This window comes from Arachis hypogaea, chromosome 1 (genome assembly GCF_003086295.3).
Source record: "Arachis hypogaea cultivar Tifrunner chromosome 1, arahy.Tifrunner.gnm2.J5K5, whole genome shotgun sequence".
NCBI lineage: Eukaryota > Viridiplantae > Streptophyta > Magnoliopsida > Fabales > Fabaceae > Arachis > Arachis hypogaea.
This window is the reverse complement of record NC_092036.1, coordinates 55,371,143-55,395,918: the sequence shown is the minus strand read 5'-3', so window position 1 is coordinate 55,395,918 and position 24,776 is coordinate 55,371,143. Positions and strand designations below refer to the sequence as shown.

The 24,776-nt window shown below is 35.3% G+C and overlaps 1 non-coding gene and 1 pseudogene across 1 annotated transcript; both read left to right on the top strand.

Moving 5' to 3' along the window:
* Window positions 1-24,501, top strand: part of LOC112728134 (monodehydroascorbate reductase, seedling isozyme-like) — a 36,745-nt pseudogene extending 12,244 nt beyond the window's left edge.
* Window positions 11,393-11,496, top strand: LOC112711145 (small nucleolar RNA R71). Its single transcript, XR_003157307.1, has one exon. It is a non-coding gene; the product is annotated as a small nucleolar RNA R71 (small nucleolar RNA).
* Window positions 24,502-24,776: the final 275 nt, after the last annotated feature.

Below are 24,776 nucleotides of genomic sequence, written 5' to 3'. Positions count from 1 at the left end.
ATACAATTCTCACGTGCACGCGTGCCTTGCGCGTGCGCGTCGCTTCCCGCTTTTCATTCCCTTCTCCTTTCTTCCTTCATTCTTCTTATTGCATTTAATTACTTTCTTTCTTCAATTTTTTTCTTTCATGCTTAGTTATTTATGGTTACTTTTTTTTCATTCTTTTCTTTTTTTTCTTCATGCATTTTTATGTTGGTATTGAAGCTTTATTTGGGTCTTATATTACTATACCTGAGCTTGTGGATATCATCAAGAGTGATTTGACAATTAATATTAATTTTTGGATTACATGCATGTTGGAATTCCTACCTTCCCTAACATATTTTACATGCATACCAAGTGTTTGTGAAAAGTCTATATGGCATTGGGAATTCTTAATTATTCTATCCTTCTACTCTAATGCCTGTTTTTCACAAAACCCTTCCAATATTTTATTAATTAAATATGATTGTCAATACAAACGTTATTGTTAGTTTGTTACGAGTGATAATATATTTTGGCTTTTAATACTTGATCTACGCTACTCATGTCTTTGCCAACATGCCAATAAAAATCTTGCATTTAATGGCCTCCATTTATCATGCTATATTTCCATTGACGTCCTAATTGCATGGAGTCGCGACCATGTGTTAACGACATTCTTCTTTACCTTGGCATGATTATCACTCATACTGCCCTCTTCCTTGCTCTATCCCTTTGAATTCATGCCCCTTTCTCTTCTCCCTTTTCAGGATGGCCACCAGAAAGGGTACAGAGAGAGCCTCTAACAAACCACCGGCAAGGAAAAGAACAAAAAGCATAAGTAACTTCAACAAATCAGCTGCTACCTCGGATACTTCAGAGGCTAGACCGGCAAGCGAAGCAAATGGAGCGCTGTAACAAGTGCTGATTTGCATACCTCAAGGAGCTTATTGTTGGCAACTACCCACCTGAGGAAGACCCAGACACTTCGGACTCCACCTTACCTACCAGCACCGGGAGCCATGACGGCCCTGATTGTGGAGACACTGCTACCAGCCCCCCTTTGTTCCTGACTGATGGCACCGAGGACGGTACCAAGCTTTAAGTGTGGGGAGCTCGGTCAGTACCTAACTTCCGGAGGTAAGCTCTCTCTCTTAACACCAACATTTTAGTTTTTCTTTTGTTAAATAGAATAGATTGCATGATAATACTTGTTTGCATGTATGTTTGCTTGGTTAAAGTAATAAATTTTTTTTAAGATCCTATTTTTGAAAATTTCCCTAATTTAAATCAAAACTTTTGTGTTAAAACTTGTTTGAAGACTGTAAATTAGAACATGGTTTAAAGCTAGAACACACAACCTGTGAGATTTGAGCTTAATTACATGGTTACATTATTTAACCATAATATTCCATTCTTGTGTGTTTTCTCCTCTATGATTGTAGACTTTACTTTGTTCCATTCTATATGTCCACTATTTAGTATATTTACATGCTGCATATGATTGAGGCCATTACTTATTTTTGCTCACTTATCCCAAATAGCCTACGCTTTCAATCACCTTTGTTAGCTACCTTGAGCCTTTTAATCTCATTTATTCTGTATTTTACTACATCACTAGCCTTAAGCATAAAAATAAATTAATTACCCCAAATGGAATCTTTGGTTAGCTTTAGTTAGAGACTGTGAGCTAATTAAGTGTGGGGAACTGTGGAAACTTGGGTTGATAAAAGTATTTCATTGACAAAATATTGGGAATTTGGGTACCTACTCATGTGAGACCAAAAAAAATTAAAAAATCAATGTGCATTGATATGTTATGTTTACTTTTATATTTTTAATAAAAAAATAAAAAAAAAACAAAAAAAACTAATATATATATATATATATATTTAAATAATTAAGTAAATAAAATAAATAAGGGGACAAAATTACCCCAGTGTTAAGTTGAATAAAAGGTCAATACATATGTGATAAAATTAAAGAAATATTTGGTACATGAGTATGTGATGCAAAAGTGGGAACTATGGGTAGCTAGTCATGAATTGGAATTATAGAGAGTGTGTGTGTATGTGTGTTAGGTGAGAACTTAGGTTAATCAAAGATTCATATTATATCTCACTTGGCCATACATATATCCTCACCCTTACTTTAGCTCCATTACAACCTTGAAAAGACCTCATGATATTTGCATTGGTACATTAAATACTTGTTGATTGGTTAGGTGAAGAACAATGTTTAGAAAGAATGACTAGAGAAGAGTAGAGTGATTACCCTATACACTTGAGTGACTAGAGTGCATATACACCATCAGTAAGGGTTCAATGCTTGATTCTATGTTCCCTGCTTTTATGAGCTATCTTCCTACAAGTTTACTTGTCTTTTATTATATGATTAGAATTAGTGTAATTTGAATTATTTTTGTCTTGGAGAACTTTTTTACTTTTAACCAAGTGGACAGAAGCATCTTAGCATATAGTTACATTCATACAAAGGTTGCATTGCATTACATGAGTCTTACTTTCCCTCCTTCTTCCTTTCTATCTCCTTGAGCTTAGCATGAGGACATGCTAAAGTTTAAGTGTGGGCAATTTGATAAACCACTATTTCATGGTTTATCTTGTGCTAATTTGAGTATTTTTTATCAAGTCTTTGCCCATTTATCCATATGATTTGCATGATTTTACAATTCCTTCCTAGTGTTATTCTATGGTTGAAAACTTGCTTCCAAGAGTCTTTAATTTGTGTATTTTAATTCTCTTATTAACATTCGATGTCTTGATATGTGTGTTAAGTGATTTCAGAGTTTATAGGGCAGGAATTGCTTAGAGAATGGAAAGGAAGCATGCAAAAGTGGAAAGAATACAAGAAATTGAAGGAACTACTGAGCTGTCTAGCCTAACCTCTTCGCATTCAAACGGTCATAACCTGACCTACAAAGTTCCAAATGAGGCGGTTTAAGTTGCGTTGGAAAGCTAACATCCGGGGCTTCGAAATGATATATAATTTGCCATAGTTGCCCTGAAGATAAGTGACATGCACGCATGGATCTGCGAAAATCAGCGCATCAGAATTCGCCCCCAGCGATTTTTGGGCTGTTTTTGGCCCAGTTCTCGGCTCAGGAAACACAGATTAAAGCCTGCAAAGTGGAGGAATGAGGGGGACGGCTCATAATTCAGATTTTAGGTTTTACATTTAGCTTTTAGAGAGAGAGAGGCTCTCTCCTCTCTCTCCTCTCTCTTAGGATTTAGGATTTAGGATTTCTCTTAATTTTAGGGTTGCTTCTTCTCAATTCCAGGTTCAATATTCCTTTAATTTGATTTCTCTTCTAATTTAATTTGTTTCTTCTCAATTTTATTATTTATTTAATTGCTTTCAATTTTATTTCCATTATCATGTCTTTTTTCTATTCTAAACTCCCAACAACAAAGATGGTATGCATGATTACAGAGTAGACTTCCAACTTGACTTGGGGGTTGATTAAAAGGAGACACTTGAGTTGGAATGCTCAAGTGATTAGTTAAATTGGAAGTTGTTGGCTAATTCTGTATTTACTAACGCTAGACCTTCCCAAGGGAGAAGACTAGGATTTGCAAATAAGAGTTAGCTCAATCACTTGACTTTCCTTTATTTAGTAAAGGTTAACTAAGTGAAAATAACAACCTTTTGATACTACACTTGAGAAAATTCCAACAAGGATAGAACTTCCAATTAATTATATCCCCGGTCAAGGCTTTTTAATTTAATTACATAAAACCTCTTGTTAATTTTCATTACTTTAATTTATAATTATTTTTGTGCCCATTGCCCAAACTCCAAATTTCCCACAAAACTCATAACCAATAATAAATACACTTCCCTACAATTTCTTGAGAGACGACCCGAGGTTTAAATACTTCGATTATTACTTTTTAGCAGTTTTGTTACTTGTGATAACCAAACTTTTTGTACAAAAGGGTTCTCTGTTGGTTTAGAATCTATACTAGCAACGAGAATTTCATTCTAAAATTCTTTACTAGCAGAAGTCCATTTGTCAACCATGCATCTGAGACGGAATTAAAGAAAAAGACTATGTGCAAGATTAGCTTGTACCATAAGGTTTTTCAAATTAGCAAAATTGCTCCAATATCTCATCATAAGTAAGCAACACAGTTTCTACTTCACAAAGAAAGAACATTTCTGGTTTAGTGTTGATGACGGTGATCATCATTTGATAATCTTCACTGAAGCCATCTAGAATAGCTTGAATTTATTTTTCAAATTTGAGAGGTTTACCTAATGCAATCAAAGAATCTTCAATATCTTTGATTTTAAAGATATAGTCAGGAGCAGAAAAACTTTGTTTCTTGACGAGTTTGAGTTCATCCTTCAATTGCTTGACTATAAACTTAATATATTCAGCAAAATATGATTCAATTTTGTCTCAAATTTGATAACAATATAATCACAGCCAATCGTTATAGGTTTGAAAGTTGAATCAAAAGAGGCCAATATCCATAAGATGGGATTCTAGTCATCTTGAATCCACTGCTTATATTTGAAAGATTTAATGGCAGCAATTTAATTTTCTTGATTATCGTATTGCGTTAGAATTTTATCTTTGTGTAAATGATCTTCCAATACTTGTCCTCAAATATCTACAAGAGCCTATTGCTACCAAGTCTTGTGATTCTTTTCACCCAATTTTTCTTGAATTGAATTGGAAGGCCTTTGATTATAAAGTTGAGGAAAGATTGAATTAATGATTGAATTGTTGGAGTTTGGAACCGTGTTTGCTAAGATAGCAAAGTCATCAGAAGGTGAAGTCATGAATTAGAAAAAGAACCAAGCTCTCGATACCATAAAAAGAATTCTTGGGTGGTTGCTTAGTGGTGGACGAAATTGTGATTCAATTGTTATTCCATTTTGCAAAATTCATTACTTTTCATTCCCTGGTAATGGCGCCAAAAACATGATGCCAATACCATAGTTCACAACTCCGTTCAACTTAACCAGCAAGTGTACTGGGTCATCCAAGTAATACCTTACGTGAGTAAGGGTCGATCCCACAAAGATTGTTGGTATGAAGCAAGCTATGGTCACCTTGTAAATCTCAGTTAGGCAGATTAAAGTGGTTTATGGGTTTTCGAATATTAATAATAAAAAGAAAGTAAAAGGGATAGAAATACTTATGTAAATTAATAGTGGAAATTTCAGATAAGTGTATGGAGATGCTGTGCTCCTCTTGAATCTCTACTTTCCTATTACAGTCATCCAATCCTTCCTACTCCTTTCCATGGCAAGCTGTATGTAGGGCATCACCGTTGTCAATGGCTACATCCCATCCTCTCAGTGAAAACGTTCCTATGCTCTGTCACAGCACGGCTAATCATCTGTCAGTTCTCAATCAGGTTGGAATAGAATCCCTTGATTCTTTTGCGCTCGTCATCACGCCCAGCCTTCAGGAGTTTGAAGCTCGTCACAGTCATTCAATCCCAGAATCCTACTCGGAATACCACAGACAAGGTTTAGACTTTCCGGATCCTCATGAATGCCGCCATCTATCTAGCTTATACCACGAAGATTCTGTTGGGGAATCCAAGAGATATGCGCCCGGCCTAAGGTAGAACGAAAGTGGTTGTCAGTCACGCGCGTTCATGGGTGAGAATGATGATGAGTGTCACGGATCATCACATTCATCAAAGTTAAGTGTAGCGTATATCTTGGAATAAGAATAAGAGAGAATTGAATAGAAAGTAATAATAATTGTATTGAAACTTGAGGTACAGCAGAGCTCCACACCCTTAATCTATGGTGTGCAGAAACTCCACTGTTGAAAATACATAAGTAAAAGGTTCAGGCATGGCCGAATGGCCAGCCCCCATAACGTGATCAATAGTCTCCTAAGATGAAGAATAAAACAAAACTGAGACCAAAGATGTCTAATACAATAGTAACTTATCCTATTTATACTAGACTTAGCTACTAGGGTTTACATGAGTAAGTATTTGATGCATAAATCCACTTCCGGGGCCCACTTGGTGTATGCTTGGGCTGAGCTTAATCTATCCACGAGCTGAGGCTTTTCTTGGAGTTGAACTCCAAGTTATAACGTGTTTTGGGCGTTCAACTCCGGATCATGACGTTTTTCTGGCGTTTAACTCCAGACAGCAGCATGAACTTGGCGTTCAACGCCAAGTTACGTCGTCAATTTCCGAATAAAGTATAGACTATTATATATTGCTGGAAAGCTCTGGATGTCCACTTTCCAACGCCGTTGAGATCGCGCCATTTGAAGTTCTGTAGCTCCAGAAAAGCCATTTCGAGTGCAGGGAGGTCAGATTCCAACAGCATCAGCAGTCCTTTTGTCAGCCTTTTTCAGAGTTTTGCTCAAGTCCCTCAATTTCAGCCAGAAATTACCTGAAATCACAGAAAAACACACAAACTCATAGTAAAGTCCAGAAATGTGAATTTAACATAAAAACTAATGAAAACATCCCTAAAAGTAGCTCAAACTTACTAAAAACAACCTAAAAACAATGCCAAAAAGCGTATAAATTATCCGCTCATCACAACACCAAACTTAAATTGTTGCTTGTTCCCAAGCAACTGAAAATCAATTAGGATAAAAAGAAGAGAATATACTATAAATTTCAAAATATCAATGAATATTAATTTTAATTATATGAGCGGGACTTGTAGCTTTTTGCCTCTGAACAGTTTTGGCATCTCACTTTTTCCTTTGAAGTTCAGAGTGATTGGCGTCTCTGGGAACTTAGAATTTTGGATAGTGTTATTGACTTTCCTAGTTAAGCATGTTGATTCTTGAACACAGCTACCTATGAGTCTTGGCCGTGGCCCTAAGCACTTTATTTTCCAGTATTACCACCGGATACATAAATGCCACAGACACATAACTAGGTGAACCTTTTCAGATTGTGACTCAGCTTTGCTAGAGTCCCCAGTTAGTGGTGTCCAGAGCTCTTAAGCACACTCTTTTGCTTTGGATCACGACTTTAACCACTCAGTCTCAAGCTTTTCACTTGGACCTTCATGACACAAGCACATGGTTAGGGACAGCTTGATTTAGCCGCTTAGGCCTGGATTTAATTTCCTTGGGCCCTCCTATCCATTGATGCTCAAAGCCTTGGATCCTTTTTACCCTTGCCTTTTGGTTTTAAGGGCTATTGGCTTTTTCTGCTTGCTTTTTCTTTTCTTTTTTTTTGACTGCTTTTTCTTGCTTCAAGAATCAATTTCATAATTTTTTCAGATTATCAATAACATTTCTCTTTGTTCATCATTCTTTCAAGAGCCAACAATTTTAACACTCATAAACAACAATATCAAAAGACATATGCACTGTTCAATCATTCATTCAGAAAACAAAAAGTATTGTCACCACATCAATATAATTAAATTAAATTCAATGATAAATTCGAAATTCATGTACTTCTTGTTCTTTTGAATTAAAACATTTTTCATTTAAGAGAGGTGAAGGATTAATGGATTTTATTCATAGTTTTAAGGCATGGTTACATACTAATGATCATGAAGTAGAGACACAAAACATAGATAAACACAATATTAAAAACCGAAAACAAAAAGAAATAAAGAACAAGGAATGAATCCACCTTTAGTGGCGTCTTCTTCTTGAAGGTCCAACAATGTCCTTAAGTTCTTCTATGTCCCTTCCTTGCCTTTGTTGCTCCTCCCTCATTGCTCTTTGATCTTCTCTTATTTCTTGGAGAATGATGGAGTGCTCATGATGTTCCACCCTTAATTGTTCCACATTGTGGCTCAAATCTTCTAAGGAGGTGTTGAGTTGCTCCCAATAGTTGTTGGGAGGAAAGTGCATCCCTTGAGGCATCTCAGGGATTTCCTGATGATGAGCTTCCTCATGCATCTCTTGAGAACCGTGCATGGTTTCTCTTGCTTGCTCCATCTTCTTCTTAGTGATGGGCTTATCCTCTTCAATGGGGATGTCTCCTTCTATGATAACTCCAGCTGAGTAACATAGATGGCAAATAAGGTGAGGGAAGGTTAGCCGTGCCATGGGTGAGGGCTTGTCAGCTATTTTGTAGAGTTCATTGGAGATGACCTCATGAACTTCTACTTCCTCTCCAATCATGATGCTGTGAATCATGATGGCCCGATCCATAGTAACTTCAGATCGGTTGCTAGTAGGAATGATGGAGCGTTGAATGAACTCCAACCATCCTCTAGCTACAAGCTTGAGGTCCAGTCTTCTTAGCTGGACTGGCTTGCCTTTGGAGTCTATTCTCCATTGGGCTCCTTCCACACATATGTCCATTAGGACTTGGTTCAACCTTTGATTAAAGTTGACCCTTCTAGTGTAGGGGCGTTCATCTCCTTGCATCATGGGCAAGTGAAACGCCAACCTCACATTTTTCGGACTAAAATCTAAGTATTTCCCCCGAACCATTGTGAGATAATTCTTTGGACTCGGGTTCATACTTTGATCATGGTTCCTAGTGATCCATGCATTGGCATAGAATTCTTGAACCATTAAAATTCCGACTTGTTGTATGGGGTTGGTTAGGACTTCCCAACCTCTTCTTTGGATCTCATGTCGGATCTCCGGATACTCATTCTTTTTGAGCTTGAAAGGGACCTCGGGGATCACCTTCTTCTTTGCCACAACATCATAGAAGTGGTCTTGATGGCTCTTGGAGATGAATCTTTCCATCTCCCATGACTCGGAGGTGGAAGCTTTTGTCTTCCCTTTCCCTTTTCTAGAGGATACTCCGGCCTTAGGTGCCATTGATGGTAATGGAAAAACAAAAAAGCTTATGCTTTTACCACACCAAACTTAAAAGATTGCTCGTCCTCGAGCAATAGAAGAAAGAAGAGAAGAAGAAGAAGAAGAAGAAGAAGAAAATATGGAGGAGAGGGAGAGAGGTAGGTTCGGTCAAGGGAAGAAGAGGTGGTTGTGTTGTGTGAAAATGAAGGAGAATGGAAGGGTATTTATAGGGAGAGGGGAGGGTGGATGTTCGGCCATTTTGGGTGGGAATGGGTGGGAAATTGAATTTGAATTTTATGAAGGTAGGTGGGGTTTATGGGGAAGAGTGGGTTGATGTGAGTGGTGAATGGGGCAATTGGGAAGAGGAATTGAGGTGAATGGTGAGGAGTGTTGGGAAGTGTGACATGGGGAGTAGGAGAGTGTGATTAGGATTAGGAGAGTGTGATTAGGGAATATGGTAGGTGGGGATCCTGTGGGGTCCACAGATCCTGAGGTGATCCTGTGGGGTCTACAGGATCCTGAGGTGTCAAGGAATTCCATCCTTGTACCAAATAGGCATGTAAAATGCCTTTGCACACCATTCTGGTGTTTAAACGCCCATTGGTGCACGTTCTGGGCGTTCAACGCCCATGTAAAGCATGTTTCTGGCGTTGAACGCCAGTTTCATGCTTGTTACTGGCGTTCAGCGCCAGCTTTTCTTCTCTGGGCACATTCCTGGCGTTCAGCACCAGAATGTTGCTTGTTTCTGGCATTCAGCGCCAGAATGGTGCTCTGTTCTGGCGTTGAACGCTGGCCAGATGCATCTTACTGGCGTTGAACGCCAGCCTGTGCGTCCTCCAGGGTGAAAAATTTTTTTCTTCTGTTTTTGACTCTGTTTTTAATTTTTATGATTTTTTTCGTGACTCCTCATGATCACGTACCTAATAAAACACAAAATAACAATAAAATAAAAATTAGATAATTAAAATTGGGTTGCCTCCCAACAAGCGCTTCTTTAATGTCAATAGCTTGACAGTGACTCTCATGGAGCCACAAGGTGATCAGGTCAATGTTAGTGTAGTCCCAACACCAAACTTAGAGTTTGGTTGTGGCCTTACAACACCAAACTTAGAATTTGACTGTGTGGGCTCTTCTTGACTCTGAACTGAGAGAAGCTCTTCATGCTTACTCTCTTTTGTCACAGAGGGATGGCCATGTGCCTTAAACACAAGGTAGTCCCCATTCAATTGAAGGACTAACTCACCTCTATTGAAATCTATCACAGCTCCTGCTGTGGCTAGGAAAGGTCTTCCAAGGATGATGCAATCATCCTCTTCCTTCCTAGTGTCTAAGATTATGAAATCAGCAGGGATGTAAAGGCCTTCAACCTTTACTAACACGTCCTCTACTATTCCATAAGCTTGTCTCAGGGACTTGTCTGCCAATTGTAATGAGAACAAGGCAGGTTGTACCTCAATGATCCCCAGCTTCTCCATTATAGAGAGTGGCATAAGATTTATCCCTGACCCCAGATCACATAGAGCTTTTTCAAAGCTCATGGTGCCTATGGTGCAAGGTATTAAGAACTTGCCAGGATCTTGTTTCTTTTGAGGTAGAGTTTTCTGAATCCAGGTATCCAGTTCACTAATGAGCAAGGGAGGTTCACTTTCCCAAGTCTCATTACCAAACAACTTGGCATTCAGCTTCATGATAGCTCCTAAATATTGAGCAACTTGCTCTCCAGTCACATCTTCATCCTCTTCAGAGGAAGAATAGTCTTCAGAGCTCATGAATGGCAGAAGGAGATTTAATGGAATCTCTATGGTCTCTATATGAGCCTTAGATTCCTTTGGATCCTTAATAGGAAACTCCTTCTTGCTTGAGGGACGTCCCAGGAGGTCTTCCTCACTAGGATTTTCGTCCTCTTCCTCCCTTGTGCATTCGGCCATATTGACTATGTCAATGGCTTTGCACTCTCCTTTTGGATTCTCTTCTGTATTGCTTGGGAGAATACTGGGAGGAGTTTCAATAACTTTCTTACTCAGCTGGCCCACTTGTGCCTCCAGATTTCTGATGGAGGATCTTGTTTCATTCATGAAACTGAAAGTGGCCTTTGACAGATCAGAGACTATATTGGCTAAATTAGAAGTGTTTTGTTCAGAATTCTCTGTCTGTTGCTGAGATGATGATGGATATGGCTTGCTATTGCTCAGCCTATTGCATCCACCATTGTTAAAGCCTTGTTGAGGCTTTTGTTGATCCTTCCAGGAGAAATTTGGATGATTTCTCCATGATGGGTTATAGGTGTTTCCATATGGTTCACCCATGTAATTAACCTCTGCCATGGCAGGGTTCTCAGGATCATAAGCTTCTTCAGAAGCTGCCTCTCTAGTACTGTTGGATGCATGTTGCAATCCATTCAGATTTTGAGAGATCATGTTGACCTGTTGAGTCAACACTTTGTTCTGAGCCAATATGGCATTCAGAGCATCAATTTCAAGAAATCCTTTCTTCTGAGGTATCCCATTATTCACGGAATTCCTCTCAGAGGTATACATGAACTGGTTGTTTGCAACCATGTCAATGAGTTCTTAAGCCTCTTCAGGCGTTTTCTTCAGGTGAATAGATCCACCTGCAGAATGGTCCAATGACATTTTCGAAAATTCAGAGAGACCATAATAGAATATATCTAATAGGGTCCATTCTGAAAACATGTCAGATGGACATCTTTTGGTCAACTGCTTGTATCTTTCCCAAGCTTCATAGAGGGATTCACCATCTTTTTGTTTGAAGGTTTGAACATCCACTCTCAGCTTGCTCAGCTTTTGAGGATGAAAGAATTTATCCAAGAAGGCAGTGACCAGCTTATCCCAGGAGTCCAGGCTATCCTTAGGTTGTGAATCCAACCATATTCTAGCCCTATCTCTTACAGCAAAAGGGAAAAGCATGAGTCTGTAGACTTCAGGATCAACTCCATTCGTCTTTACAGTCTCACAGATCTGCAAGAACTCAGTTAAAAACTGATAAGGATCTTCAGATGGAAGTCCATAAAACTTGCAGTTTTGTTGCATTAAGGCAACTAGCTGAGGTTTCAGCTCAAAGTTATTGGCTCCAATGGCAGGAATGGAGATGCTTCTTCCATCAAACTTGGACGTTGGCTTTGTGAAGTCACCAAGCATTCTCCTTGCATTATTATTATTATTTTCGGCTTCCATCTCCTTCTCTTGTTCGAAAATTTCTGAAAGGTTATTTCTGGATTGTTGTAATTTAGCTTCTCTTAATTTTCTCTTCAGAGTCCTTTCAGGTTCTGGATCAATTTCAACAAGAGTGCCTTTTTCCCTGTTCCTGCTCATATGAAAGAGAAGAAAACAAGAAAAGAAAGAGGAATCCTCTATGTCACAGTATAGAGATTCCTTTATGTCAGTAGAAGAAGAAAGGGGTAGAAGAATCCAAATACAAGGGATATAAGAAGTTCGGATTCTTAGATGAAGAGAGGTGAAGAGAAGTGTTAGTAATTAATTAATTAAATAGAATAAGAGAAGAGAAGAGAAATTTCGAAAATAATTTTTGAAAAAGAGGTTAGTAATTTTCGAAAATCAAAGACAAAATATAATTAAAATTAAAATTTAAAACAAAAAGAATTTTTGAAAAAGAGATGAGATATTTTCGAAAATTAGAGAGGGAAAAGTAGTTAGGTGGTTTTGAAAAAGATAAGAAACAAACAAAAAGTTAGTTAGTTGATTGAAAAAGATTTGAAATCAAATTTTGAAAAAGATAAGAAGATAAGAAGTTAGATAGGATATTTTGAAATCAAATTTTGAAAAAGATCAAATAAAAGATAAAAAGATTTAATTCAAAAAATTTTTAAATTATTTAATTCACTAACAAGAAACTACAAGATAAGATTCTAGAACTTAAAGATTGAACCTTTCTTAACAAGAAAGTAACAAAATTCAAATTTTTGAACCAATCACATTAATTATTAGTGAATTTTCGAAAATATGATATAGAGATAAGAAAAAGATTTTGAAAATATTTTTGAAAAAGGTTTTTGAAATTTTCGAAAATTATAAAAAAAATGAAGAAGATATGATTTTTGAAAAAGATTTTAAAAAGATAAGATTTTTAAAATTGAAATTTTGACTTGACTTGTAAGAAACAACTAATTTTAAAAATTTTTGACCAAGTCAACCCAAAATTTCAAAAATTTGGAGGGAAATAAGGAAAAGATATTTTTTTTGATTTTTGAATTTTTAATTATGAGAGAGAAAAACAACAAAAATACTCAATGCATGAAATTTTTAGATCAAAACAATGAATGCATGCAAGAATGCTATGAATGTCAAGATGAACACCAAGAACACTGTGAAGATCATGATGAACATCAAGAACATAATTTTGAAAAGTTTTTGATCCAAAGAAAACATGCAAGACACCAAACTTAGAAATCTTTAATGCATGGAAAATATGAATGCAAAGATGCACATGAAAAACAACAAACAACACAAAACAAGAAATCACCAAGATCAAACAAGAAGACTTGTCAAGAACAACTTGAAGATCATGAAGAACACTATGAATGCATGGAGTTTTCGAAAAATGCAAGAAAATTTTTTTAAAGCATGCAATTGACACCAAACTTAAAAATTGACTTAAGACTCAAACAAGAAACACAAAATATTTTTGATTTTTATGATTTTCTAATTTTTTTGGATTTTTATTGTTTTTTTCGACAATAAAGTTAGGAAAAACGAAAAAGAGAAGAAAATTTTTGAAAAAGATTTTTGAAAAGAAAATTACCTAATCTGAGCAACAAGATGAACCGTCAGTTGTCCATACTCGAACAATCCCCGGCAACGGCGCCAAAAACTTGGTGGACGAAATTGTGATTCAATTGTTATTCCATTTTGCAAAATTCATTACTTTTCATTCCCTGGTAATGGCGCCAAAAACATGATGCCAATACCATAGTTCACAACTCCGTTCAACTTAACCAGCAAGTGTACTGGGTCATCCAAGTAATACCTTACGTGAGTAAGGGTCAATCCCACAGAGATTGTTGGTATGAAGCAAGCTATGGTCACCTTGTAAATCTCAGTTAGGCAGATTAAAGTGGTTTATGGGTTTTCGAATATTAATAATAAAAAGAAAGTAAAAGGGATAGAAATACTTATGTAAATTAATAGTGGGAATTTCAGATAAGTGTATGGAGATGCTGTGCTCCTCTTGAATCTCTACTTTCCTATTACAGTCATCCAATCCTTCCTACTCCTTTCCATGGCAAGCTGTATGTAGGGCATCACCGTTGTCAATGGCTACATCCCATCCTCTCAGTGAAAACGTTCCTATGCTCTGTCACAGCACGGCTAATCATCTGTCGGTTCTCAATCAGGTTGGAATAGAATCCCTTGATTCTTTTGCGCTTGTCATCACGCCCAGCCTTCAGGAGTTTGAAGCTCGTCACAGTCATTCAATCCCAGAATCCTACTCGGAATACCACAGACAAGGTTTAGACTTTCCGGATCCTCATGAATGCCGCCATCTATCTAGCTTATACCACGAAGATTCTGTTGGGGAATCCAAGAGATATGCGCCCGGCCTAAGGTAGAACGAAAGTGGTTGTCAGTCACGCGCGTTCATGGGTGAGAATGATGATGAGTGTCACGGATCATCACATTCATCAAAGTTAAGTGTAGCGTATATCTTGGAATAAGAATAAGAGAGAATTGAATAGAAAGTAATAATAATTGTATTGAAACTTGAGGTACAGCAGAGCTCCACACCCTTAATCTATGGTGTGCAGAAACTCCACTGTTGAAAATACATAAGTAAAAGGTTCAGGCATGGCCGAATGGCCAGCCCCCATAACGTGATCAATAGTCTCCTAAGATGAAGAATAAAACAAAACTGAGACCAAAGATGTCTAATACAATAGTAACTTATCCTATTTATACTAGACTTAGCTACTAGGGTTTACATGAGTAAGTATTTGATGCATAAATCCACTTCTGGGGCCCACTTGGTGTATGCTTGGGCTGAGCTTGATCTATCCACGAGCTGAGGCTTTTCTTGGAGTTGAACTCCAAGTTATAACGTGTTTTGGGCGTTCAACTCCGGATCATGACGTTTTTCTGGCGTTTAACTCTAGACAGCAGCATGAACATGGCGTTCAACGCCAAGTTACGTCGTTAATTTCCGAATAAAGTATGGACTATTATATATTGCTGGAAAGCTCTGGATGTCTACTTTCCAACGCCGTTGAGAGCGCGCCATTTGGAGTTCTGTAGCTCCAGAAAATCCATTTCGAGTGCAGGGAGGTCAGATTCCAACAGCATCAGCAGTCCTTTTGTCAACCTTTTTCAGAGTTTTGCTCAAGTCCCTCAATTTCAACCAGAAATTACCTGAAATCACAGAAAAACACACAAACTCATAGTAAAGTCTAGAAATGTGAATTTAACACAAAAACGAATGAAAACATCCCTAAAAGTAGCTCAAACTTACTAAAAACAACCTAAAAACAATGCCAAAAAGCGTATAAATTATCCGCTCATCACTTAGCGTGCAAGAGAATAGAAGAAGAAAGGAAATAGAGTAACTAAAGAAGAATAACAGTGTGTTATGGATGACCTAATGTGTAAAAGAGTTAGTTATAGAGCATAGCAATTAACCAATATATATAGTAGTGATATGCAGAGAAGCTACATTATGCAAACTAACTGGACTAACTCTTAAAATACTAATAAACTAGCTATAATAGGCTAACTACTCTCAACATTGATTAATTACAACGTTATCCTTAATAAGTATTACTGAAGCTCGATCACTATTTATAATTTAATTTATTACGGTATCTATTTTTCCTCTTAAAATGCCATTCTATATGATACCCACAAACGTTAATGGCTAATGGTAAATTCAACCAATTATTTTGGAGAAATTTTCACACACATGATGCGTCCGTATCATTAATAGTTTTTCTTGCATTCTTTTCATATTTTCAGAGAGATAATTACAGTTTTTTTCATACAAATTGATTGATTTGAGGTATTTTCTGTTGTAATATGTTTTTTTAAGTACTTTCAAAGAAATACAGGTGAAGATAAGAAAACCAAAGACCAAAGGAAGCATCATTCAAAGGCAAGAAAATGGAGTGACATACAACGCCAAGCACATGGCATTTAAAGCCCTGAAAAGCCATGCAAGAGTTGGAGTGCCACGTCAATCCTAAGCGTACAACGCCTTGAAGTCCACAATAAGTTGGCGTGCCTCGCTACAAGCCCAAATGCAATGCCGTCAAAGGCCCACTCTCCCAGAGATGCAAGTTAGCTTAAGGTTATAGAAGATTCTATTAAGATAGAATTTGATTTGAATTAGTTTTAATTAGAATTTGAATTATTGTTAATAAATATTTTTTTCTTCTTAAAAGATAAGATAAAGATTTAATTTGAATTAGAATTTTAGGTAAATCTAGGATATAAATCAGTGAACATGGTTCACAGAAAAGGAGTTCAGAGCCCTAGCCAAGTGATGTAAGATAATTGTCGGTTAAAAATTTCACAAAATAATTTCGTTGCAAGTATAGTTCCAAACCAACAATTAATCCTCAATCAAAGTTTAATTTGTTTGTCACAACAACAAACCCCAATAAAAATAACCGAAGTATTTAAACCTCAGGTCGTCTCTCAAGAAATTGCATGAAAATGTGTTTATTATTGGTTATGATGTACTTCTTTTGTGGTTTTGGAATAAAAGACAAGAAAGTAAATAACAACAAAGTAAAGAAAACTCAAATGGTAAAAAGGTCTTGGCAAGGGTTGATGGTTAAGGATCACTATCCTTGTTACTAACCCAATATAATAATTGCAAGGATCACTCCCATTTTGTCATCCCTAAGATTATAGGAAAGTCAAGAGATTTTAATGGATCCTAGTCCATAAGTCCTAGCCACCTCACTAATTGATTTTGTGAAGGACTAAAGTTAATGGTAACAAATTATCAATTACTTGGACATTAGTAACTCTAGGTCACCCATGTTACCAACCCAAGCCAAGAACACAAAATTCTATTCTAAAATCCAACCAAGAATTTTATCAAACACTTGGAAGACATAAAAGGAAAGCATATTAAAATTGCAAGAAATATAAATCTATAACTACCCAAAGCAAGAAAATAACAATAACAATTCAATTAAACATAAACTAACATAAAACATGAATTGCATTAAAGGAAATTAAAACTAACAAGAGTCATGAATATAAAGGAACAAAATGAAGGAAATTGCAAATGAAACCAAAAGAGTAAAGATGTGAGAATAAGAAATTAAAAGGGAAAGCTAAATCAAAGCAAGAATTAAATCCTAGATCTAAGAGAATTCTAACCAAAATCTAACCTAATTCTAGAGAGAAGAGAGAGCTTCTCTCTCTAGAAACCTATTCTAAAGCATAGTGAAAACTCAACTATGACTACTTAGTTCATCCCCCTTCAATCCTTGGGTTCAAAAGCATTAGAAATGAGTTAGACTTGGTCCTGGATGGCTTAGAAATCGCCCCTAGCGTATTCACTTTAATGAGGTCACGTGATCAACATCACGCGTCCACGTGGTTAGTGCGTGCGCGGTGCTTGGAAAAATTTCTTCTCACGCGTATGCATGGATGACGTGTGCGCGTGGCCATGAATCCTCCAAATGCTCATTTCTTCATGAGTTCTAAACTTTGCATGCTTTTCTCTTCACTTCTTCCATCCAATCCTTGCCTCATAAGCCTGAAATCACTCAACAAACATATCAAGGCATCGAATGGAATTAAAGTGAATTAAAATTAGCAATTTTAAGGCCTAAAAAGCATGTTTTCAATCATTAGGCACAAATTAGGGAGAAATATAAAACCATGCTATTTCATTGAATAAATGTAGAAAAAGTTGGTAAAATCCACCAAATTAGACACAAGATAAACCATAAAATTGTGGTTTATCACCGAGTCCTTTTAGCATTGTTTTCATCTTTCTCCATAAGTAAATAATTCCTCTTATTAAGGGTTAGGAGCTCTGTTTACTTTTTCATGGATTATCAATCTAAGTTTTATTTTATTTTGAGGTTATGCATTGATCTATTTTCAAGATTGATTTTTTGTTCTTCATTCTTTAAAGGTTAGAAGTATTGAAAAATATTCTAATTCAATTTTGAATTTTGTGATTACTTTGGAAAATTTAATATCGTAATTAAGCTTGAAAAATCTTTCTCATGACTTTTTGATTTGACTAGGAATAATATTTTAAAGAGTATGCGACGTTTCTTTCTTGTAATTCTCAATTGCTTGGGAGTAGTTTTGAACACATAACATATAATTTGAACTAGAACTACTTTTGAATCTTATTTGAAAATAAATTAGAATTATGCTAAACCTATTTTCTTAATTGGTTGACCAAGGAATTGGTGATTGATTAATTAGATCAATTGAATTGCCAAGGAATTGAAACTTAATTATCTATGATTTGCCGTGAAAAGATCTTTGCATGCATCAAATTTAATAAACATAAGGTTTAATCTTCCTGAAAAATAAATATCTCCAAATCCTTGACATTCTCAATCATTGTTTTCTCATAATTAATTACACATTCATCACTACTTCCATAATCATCCAAGCATTCAAAGTCCAAGCAAGACATGGTTCCACCCTTCCATAGTCCAGGTTCAATTGATTTAATTAACAATTCAATCCGATATTTGCTTGCTCAATTCATTAATTCTCATGGGAACGATATCCATTCACTGTGGTCTTACCTGAACGATCTGGTGCACTTGCCAGTATCCGTGAGCATTTGGTTTCGCTTATCAAGTTTTTGGCACCGTTGCCAAAAATTAATTGAAATTGACAGCATACGTCCAGTTAAATCACTAACTTTGATTTTGTTTGTTTTTTTCTTTTTTTTTTTACGTTTTATTATTATTATTTTATTATGTTGAATTTTTCTTTTTTTTTCTTCGTTGTTGTTCTTTATTCCATAAGATGCGTTTGAATTTTCTTTGTTTGTGTATCCAAGGAACAATGGAGTCAAATACTATGGACGAAATCCTATCACGCAATAAACTCATGATTCAACAACTTTTCTCACTCACACAACAAATAGATCAAAAACAGTGTAAGCTACTCAGAGAGAAGTAATATAAACTACATGGGATATTCCTCAAAGCCAAGGAATGACTCATATTGTTTGGACCAACTGGGTGATTAAATCCGAGAGGTGCCTCGTCACTCGATAATTTGGACCAACTGGCTTGAGATTATCAATTAAAAGCCCATGATAAAGAGTCACTTTGAAAAATATATTTAGAAGTCCAAAGAGGCTCTGGGTATCGATGTCCGAAAAAAAAAACCCTAGTTATGTGCTTGTAGCGACTGTGTCAAGAGTTAACATGCCACGCCAAGTCCGGGCGTGCAACGGCTTGAAGCCCATGAAAATTTGGCGTGCCACGCCACAAGCCCAAGTGCAACGCTAATCAAGGCCTACTCTCCTAGAGATGCAAGTTAGCTCAAGGTTATGGAAGATTCTGTTAAGATAGGATTTGATTTAAAAAGTAGTTCTAATTAGAATTTGAATTATTGTTAATAATTATTTTATTCTTCTTAAAAGATAAGATAAAGATTTAGTTTGAATTTGAATTTTGGGTAAACCTAAGATATAAATAATTGAACATGGTTCAAAGAAAAGGAGTTCGGAACCCTAGCCGAGTCCTTTCAGCATTGTTTTCATCTTTCTCCATGAGTAACTAATTCCTCTTGTTTAGGGTTAGGAGCTCTGTTTACTTTTTCATGGATTATTGATCTAAATTTTATTTTGTTTTGAGGTTATCTATTGATCTATTTTCAAGATTGAGTTTTTGTTCTTCATTCTTTAAAGGTTAGAAGTATTGGAAAATATTCTAATTCTGGTTTGAATTCTGTTATTACTTTAGAAAATTTAATATCAGAATTAAGCTTGAAAACTCTTTCTCATGACTTTTTTATTTGACTATGAATAGTATTTTAAAGAATGTGCGATGTTTCTTTCTTATAATTCTCAATTGTTTAGAACTAGTTTTGAATACATGATATATAATTTGAACTAGAACTACATACTTTTGAATCTTATTTAAAAATAAATTTAAATTGTGATAAACCTCTTTTCTTAATCGGTTGACCAAAGAATTGGTGATTAATTAATTAAAGATAAATTGAATCGCCAATGAATTAGAATTTAATTATTTATGATTTGTCGTGAAAAGATCTTTGCATGCATCAAAATAGATAAAATAAGGTTTAATATTCCTAAAAAATAAACATCTCTAAACTCTTGACGTTCTCAATCTCTGTTTTCTCACGTTTAATTACACGTTTATCATTGCTTCCATAATTATCCAAGCATTCAAAGTCCAAGCAAGACACGGTTCCAACCTTCAATAGTCTAGGTTTAATTGATTTAATTATATTCAATCAGATATTTGTTTGCTTATCGATTAATTCTTATGGAAATGATATTCACTCACTATGGTATTATTTGGACGATTTGGTGTACGTATCAGTATCCATAAGTATTAGGTTTTTCTCATCAACACGCATGCACACATATTATATTTATCATTAGTGATTAATATATATTAGTACATCTATCATATTTATTTATTTCTCACTATATTTTCTAATCTTACAGTCAAGAACTAATAAAAATTTATGCTTCATTTAAAAATTATTACTGACTAATAAATTACTGCATATATAAAATAAAATTTAAATCTTTAACACTTATTTAAATAAATGAGTAAATTAACTACCGATTGACTTAAGTTGATTTCATCTTTTATTATTTTGTTTGTAGAACTTGTTATATTATCCCATGGAAGAATCCCCTTCTCTGATGGTCATTGTTAGTAACATGAATCTTTTAAAGATTATTTAGAGTTTCAGAATTTTACCATGTCATTTTATCTTGCATTTAATTACAATTATAATCGCTTTTTCTGCTAAGATTTGCATTATACATTCCATCTATCAATCTAATTAACTATCTTATTTTCTTGTATAACTCATTTATATGAACTCAGACTTCTCATCCTCATAAGTAATTTTGCTAGGTAATTAATTAGAATATTAATTAGTTTCTGTCAATTACAATATGGATCATAACAAATGATCCAATAACACAAAAAAACACTCCACAATATTACTCAAATTTAATCTTAATTTACCTTTTTCTACCACTCCTACAGTCCCACTCACGCCATTACCTCCCCGTCACGCCCCCTTCCCAACTAGTGCCAACTTTTGTTGCAACAGATAATATGTCACCTCTCGTTTTCGAAGATGACTTTAACAAGGAGCTCTCGTCACTGCAAGGACACTCTTCCTCTTTCTTTTCACTTCCATATCAGCACCGTACACTGTCGTCTCCACAGCTCCACTTGGCTCAACCGCCGTGCCACCCCACCACAGTGTTGTTACACCACACGTCCTGAGACAGTCGTTGATTACTACCTTCTACAAACCAACCACATCTCCTCTGCATCGAAGAACCTTTGAAACCCGCCGCAGTAGCACTGCCATAAAACGCTCTCCAAATCGTTGCCACCTCGACGCTAGGCCAACCGCCGGTTGTCGATCAGAAGTCCTACGTTGATATGGAATTAGATGTTTCTTTGCAGCTCATTTGGATGTTTCTTCTGTGCTTATTTAGATATTTCTTTTTTGCATTAGTGGATGGTTTTTCTTATGAGGTATTTAGATGTTTCTTTTCGATATTAACGGATGTTTTTTCTAGGCATTTGAATGTTTTTTTTTCTGTATTTGCAGATGTTTCTTTTGTGGCTGCAAACGGGAACAACAACGCGGTGGCACGGAGAGACGTTGGAGGCATGACGAAGCAGCGCAGCGTGTGGTTAGGAGCGACGACAGGGCTTGAAAGAGAATGATTAGGATTTGTGTGGAGGTTATTTTTCTAATCCTAATTATTCAAAATCTAATTAATCCTAATTATTCAAATTTTAATTTTTAAAAAATTTTAAAATTAATTATTAAATAGAATAGTTGTTTAAGTTAGTTGACTTAGATGTTGACTTCCCCCATAAAAATTCACCTTTGTTGTCATAAATTTTTCTGATAGATCAATTTTTTTCTTCTTCTATAAAGCAAGTACAATCATAACCAATTATATATAACAAAATGACAGAGATAAAACTAAGCTTGTTTAATACTTGATAACACTTGAGAGTAACACTACCACAAATATGGGCTTTAGCAACGCTAAAATTTGTAACGCCTTAAAATCGTTCTCTTAGACGATTTTAGACAACGGTTTTTTAAAGTGTTGCTGTTGAAGTTCAATTTTTCACTACGTTAAAGCAACAAAATAAAACCGTTCTCTTTGAATATTTTTAAAAACGATTTTATAACCGTTACAATGATTTGTTTTTAGGCAACGGTTTTTTATTGTTGTTTAAATATTTGTACAAAGGATACGCATAAAAACCGTTGCCAAAATGGTGATACTTTAAAACCGTTCTATTAGATGGTCTTAGAGAATGGTTTTTATAATGTTGCTATTGAAGTTCAATTTTTCACTACATTATAGCAATAAAAATAAAACCGTTCTCTTTGACTATTTTAAAGAACGGTTTTATAACCATTACATCAATTTTTTTATTAAAAATAATTTTCTAATATTATTTAAATAATTACACAAATTAAAAGATACATATAAAAATAATTATAAATAATTATACAAATTTAAATAATTTTCACCATAAATACTAAATTTATAGAACACTAAAAAAGTATTGTTATAAACATATAACAAATATTATATATTTTTTATTTCATTCTCACTCCAAAATTTAACATAATATTTTTTAGCACTTCAAAAATATTTCAACAACCTCCTTCCAGTACAAAATACAAAACTAATCTTTTAATATTTATTAAATTATTTTTAATTTTAAATAAGATTAATTACTTAAGCCTAATTTATAAATTGAACAATAAATATGTTTATGTATTCCTAAAATAATTTTATTATAATAAATTTAATTATAAATTACTATTCTTCTTTATAATTTTATTAAAATTAAAATCTTCATTCTATTTTTACTTTTTATTTTACTTAACCCTAACCTTATCCTAATTTCCAAATTAAAGTATTAAACATACATAACCTTATCCTTGAGTAAATACCCATAGTCGTCCTTGAGATTCACGCAAATACCCATAATAATCCCTAAGATCCCGATTTCCTCATTATAGTTCTCCAGATAGAGCTCCGAGCACTCAAACTGGTCCCTGGCCATGTTTCAGGCGATGACTCATCACCAGAGTGCTGACGTGGATTCGGATTGCCACGTGGGAGGGGTCCAAAACGTCGTCGTTTTGGGTTTGGCGCCCTTGAAAGCCAAAAACGACGCCGTACACAAACATTTCACTTCACTTATCTCTTCTTCTTCCACCCTCTGACTTATTCTTCATCTCCCCATTAATGGCGTAGCCATAGGGTTGTATTCGCTGGGTTTAGGAAAATTTGAGAGAAGAAATAATCTGATCAAAAGTTGTTATCGTTCTTCCCCTCCTTCATCATAAGCACAAGGTTCTGACTTTGTGATCGGACTCAAGGTAAACTTTTTTTTTTACTTTACATTTTCAATACAGTGTTGGTTAATGATATGCAAGTTGTTAGTATAGTTGATGTTCTGGAGTTTTGGTGTTATTGTAGTGTCCAGGGTTTGAAGGCTGGCTGGGGTTTGTGGGGTTGCTCTATTTAACCCGAATGAAATAGGGATGAAACAGGGAGTTGTATACAGGATTGGAAAAATATATTTTTTTTGTGGTGATTATTTTTTTTAAATGCATTAATAGGCTTTCTATACATTTTGTCTTAATACATGTTCCTTTGTATTTTCTTTTTGTATTTTCTGTAGGTAGCACCTTATGAATGTCCTGTACTAAGCAAGGCTTACCTTCTTCCTGAGTGTAAGTTGTGGTATTCTCTCTCCCTCTATGCTATAATTATCCTGATGTGACAATTGGATTTTGCAGCCCCTGCTAGACTTCCTGGTTTCCATGTTTGTGTTGGAAGTGGAAGAGAAAGATTGCTTCCTGAGTAGTACAATGAGAAAGGTGGTTATTACGTTTGGTTCAGCATAATTATTGGATAGTTTTAAGGACAGCTAGGCTCTCATGCTAAGTGAAAACAAGAGTAAATTAGAAAAATAGTCCTTAACATGATTTTTCAAATGTAAATTTAAATGTTTGATTGCAGGTATAGAGTTTATTCTTAGCACAGAAATAGTGAAAGCAGACCTTGCGGCAAAATTTCTGACAAGTGCAGGAGGAGAAACATTCAGTTACCAGATTTTGTTGATTGCAACCGGCTCAACTGTAAGGATCCTTGAGAATATTAGAGGATATATCTTGTATTGTACTCATTTCTTCATTTTTTTGGTCTTGCTAATAATTTGTATTTGTTTGCAGGTTATAAGGTTGAGTGATTTTGGTGTTCAAGGAGCTGATGCCAAAAACATCTTTTACTTGAGGGAAGTTGATGATGCTGATAAACTATACGAAGCAATTAAAGCAAAGAAGAATGGCAAAGCTGTGGTTGTTGTTGGAAGTGGATAGTTATAACTATTTCTTTTCATGCCATATTGTTTTTAAAGAAGTGCATTATAATCTGATGTTGCAGTGCCAAGACTTTTTACATCTGGCATAGCTGCTTTTTACGAGGGATACTATGTGAAAAAAGGGGTCAATATTATTAAAGGAACAGTTGCTATTGGATTCACTATATTTGTTGAGTTTATTTGATATAGTTTATTTATTATATCACATTGTTATGTAAAGTTGCATAATTAGCAATGCAAGAATGCTTTACATATAATTGATCCTCAAAAGCGATGTTGGATACTCAAACCAAGTTAATTGAAGATTCATATGCATATAACAGTCCTAAAACTATCATTGCATGATTTGAAAAGGTTTCAACCTTGCTTTTTCAGGTGAAAGATTGGGGGTGTGGCTTGTTCTCTTTTCAACTATTTATTTATCAGTAGGAATTGCAACTGCATTGATCCTTATAGGAG